Genomic DNA, 3,745 nt, shown 5'->3' with positions numbered 1-3,745 from the left:
GCAGTATTATATTAAGGCCAAGAGTTTAAATCCCTCCTCATAGTTAAAAAAGAAAAATCCAACATGACATTTTTGGAATATTATTACCTTAATATTTTTACAAAAAATATATATTTTTTCCTCTTTGAATTTCAACAATTTAAAATACTCTTTTTTTAAGATGAAATTAGCACAGTTATGCTTTACATATTGCCTACGTATTTTCTTACCATGAGAAAAATACCATCATTACTTCTTAATTTTTATAATATTTTAAATTCATTAAGTTCACTAATTTAAATTTTTAATTTAAATTAAAATATAATTTTATATAAATTTTTTTTATTATAATAAAAAAATTAGATATGACTGGTATTTTTTTTTACTCTAATAAAAGACTGTGACCTTGTGGGGCTATCAACTTCAGCATCCCTCTCTTTTCCTCACTTTTTTTTCTTATTTAATTTTTTCCTTCTCTCTCTCCCCCTCTCTCTCTCTCTCTCTCTATCAAAGTTATAAATTTGAGGTGCAAAAGAGCTGTCTTTTTGCTTTTACGAGGAAAGAAAAAAGGCCCTCAAACTTTGGTCCGCAGGTCCGGCATTCTCCCTTCCTCTCCAGGCTTCATCAGCACCATCACAATCTCTTCTCTTCTCCTCTTCTGAACTTAAAAGGAAAACTGAAAAAGATAAAGCTCCCAAAAAACGACAACGACAACAACAACAACTTCGAAGATCAAAAGGCCTCAACTCTTTTTCACGCGCGCACATAAATCTCATTTGTTGTCTCCCGATTCATGTAAGTCCCTCCGTCTATTGCTTTTCATTTCCTTATCAAAAGTCGAGCTTCTCCACTTTTATCTTCTCTTTCTCTCTCTCTCTTTGTTATTGTCGTTTTCGTCAATATCTAATGTCGTTTGCTTCTTCTTCTCATTGCTCCCCTGTTTTTGCTTCATGCTCTGTTTTTCTCTCTTCTCTTCCATTTCTTCATCAAGATCTTAGATTTTCTACTCAACACAAAGAAACCCAAAAAGGGGAAACTTAATGTTGGATTAAGGATCTAAAAAGGTTTTGTATTTTTTTATTGGGTTTAAATTTAGTTTTGTTAAACTCTGTTCTGTTTCTGTTTCTGCTCTTTAATTTTCTTTTTTTTTCTTTTTTTATTGTTTATTTCTTTTTCTTCTAGGATCTTCCAATGAACTGTTTTAATGACTTCATGTCTCCATTTTCCCTGCAACTGGGTCATTTAATATTGTGGCGTTGAAATTTAATGATCCATTCTTACACTTGTTAATTAAATCAAGTGTTTTTTAATCCCCCTCTTGCCATTTGATTAATTATCTATTTTGTTTTCTCTTGAAGACTTTCACTTTCTAATTCATATTTTTTAAAATCTTCTTATTAGAAAAAGAAATAATCTTCAGTTAACCGATTCGGATTCCCTTTAAAACTAGCTAACTATTGATTAAATCTCTAATTAATTAGGCAGAGCTTATTTTTATTGGCTAATCTGATTGGAGGATCATAATAATCTCGTTCTTCTTCACAATGAGAGCCGAGCGTGGAAGGATCTCCAAGGTAAGCCAAAAAAAAACCCATCTTTTGTTATTAATCTAGCTTCATAAATCATGTTTAAACCCATAATAATCACTCTTTACTTTAATTTTAATCTTGATTTATTATAGCATGCTTCATGGCCGAGATTAGTGAGAAAATGGCTAAACATACAAGCTGATGAATTTTATTCCGACTACGCCATAGAAAGTAAGATTTATTTTTATTTTTTACTTTTTTTGTTTTGCTTCTTATTGAGTAATAATATTATAATATATTAATTAATAATTATAATTAAATACGATTTTATATTTTTATTATACTTAAAATAATCACTTAAAAATTAATTAAACGTAATTTTAAAATTAATATCAAAATATTATTAAAATAATCTCATTTTTATTTTTGTATTAAAAATAAAATTATTTTGAAAATGTTATAAAATAATCTCATTTTTATTTTTGTATTAAAAATAAAATTATTTTAAAAATGTTACCAAACACTTCAATAACTCGGTATGGCCTTAAACGCAGTATGTATGTATATACATATATACTGCATTACACATACATTTATATTTACATAACATGGTGTATAAACAGAGCTTTGAGAGATAAATGGTGTAACTATTGAAGTTTTTTGAAAAATTCTGGAGTACCAGCATATGGCGGCAAAACTCACAACACCAGCATTTGCAAAGAAAGAAGAAAAGGTGATCAGAGAATGAGAGAGGAGAGACTAGAGAGAATGTAGATATTCAATAATTAATAATCAACATAAGAGAAACATTAGTTTATTTTTTAATAATGAAAGCTTTTAGTTTAAATTAGGTGTTCATCTTCCAAATTTAATGTTACATAAGTTTTTCCATTAATGTAGCGAATGTGGGTTTTCAATATTTAGGAGATAAAACGAAATAAAAAGTGACATAATTATGAAGTGGATTTATAATATTTATCTTTAATTTTAACTAAACTTAATGTTAAGTATGGAGTTTCTGTAACTAGAAAAACACACGAGTTGATTTTGTCTCGTTAAAAAGACACAATAGATAATCTGAACGTCTTTTAGAGTGCACAGTAAATTCTTGAATTTTAATTAAAACATGGAGTTATCTCACTGTGCTAATCATTTTCTTCAAACGGAAAGAAACGTGAAGGGTTGGATGAGAATTCCTCTAATGGAGCTATCTCAATATGCGAATCATTTTCTTCAAGTCTTCTAAGAATATATTATAATTGCGTAAGAAAATAGGATAGTTGTATACTTATGTGTAACTGAAAAAAAAAATATATATATATATTTTTTGTTGACTATGAAAAAGATAGAGGATTTTAAGATGGTTAATGCAACTTCTCAACTAAGAAATTGTATAAATACTCAATATTTGGATTTTAGGTTAATTTATCATTTCGTTATCTGCACGTGTACACAGATTTATTATATATAATTTGGAGAAGCTTTGACAAAATAGCTAGATTTTCTCTCTTTTTTCTCCCCTGTTTTGCTTGTTACTTTATGGTAATGCAATGGATATGCATACGTATTTGAAAGAAGTTAAGAGAATCTTTTTTTTTTCCCTAAAGGAAGAAAAAAATGTCAGAGAATCAAAAGGAACAAAATAATAAACACACTATTAACTAATAGGTGTTATGCCATGCAAATTAATTTTATATAAATTCTATATATTTTTTTGCAGTGAAAAAGGATTTTATTACTCAACAGCAAAATCAGCGAGTACAAAAAAAAAAAAAACCCTAATAAAGACAAGTCGAGAATTTAACCATACAAGTCTCGAACTTGGGAACACGCAAAATTAGCTTAAAAATGGGCTACAAAATTCCCTTCTCGGCGGATTAGGCAAATTAAGGGCCCGTTCACTTCGTTGATTTGAGTTTGTAATTCGAGTTGAGATGTGATTTTGTGTGAGAGTTTTTTACTGTAGCAAAAAAGTTAGATGTGACTATTTCTGAGAGCTTTTTACTGTAGCAAAACTCGAATTCTAAACTCGAATCGGTGAAATGAACGGACCACTATATATGCGTTTAATTTTTAGATTCATATCATAATTTAAATCATAATTTAATATTTATTATAATATTTTTTAAAAAAAATATATACATATATTAAAAATAATTCTAAAATATAATTTTAAATTTTTAAGCTAACAAGATACCGTTCTCGAGGATGTAGCAAATTAAACCACTACTAGCTTG

At 28.2% G+C, this 3,745-nt stretch overlaps 1 long non-coding RNA gene across 2 annotated transcripts; it reads left to right on the top strand.

Annotated features, from left to right (window-relative positions):
• Window positions 1-493: 493 nt before the first annotated feature.
• On the top strand, window positions 494-1,738 carry LOC112093176. Of its 2 annotated transcripts, none has more exons than XR_002902938.1 (3): window positions 494-774; window positions 1,465-1,553; window positions 1,661-1,738. It is a non-coding gene; the product is annotated as an uncharacterized LOC112093176 (long non-coding RNA). The 2 variants fall into 2 exon arrangements; XR_002902937.1 differs by having other exon boundaries at window positions 1,461-1,553.
• Window positions 1,739-3,745: the final 2,007 nt, after the last annotated feature.

Source organism: Morus notabilis, unplaced genomic scaffold (genome assembly GCF_000414095.1).
Source record: "Morus notabilis unplaced genomic scaffold, ASM41409v2 Scaffold789, whole genome shotgun sequence".
Classification (NCBI taxonomy): Eukaryota; Viridiplantae; Streptophyta; class Magnoliopsida; order Rosales; family Moraceae; genus Morus; species Morus notabilis.
The sequence above is the reverse complement of the archived record's forward strand: the minus strand, read 5'-3'. Positions and strand labels throughout refer to the sequence as shown.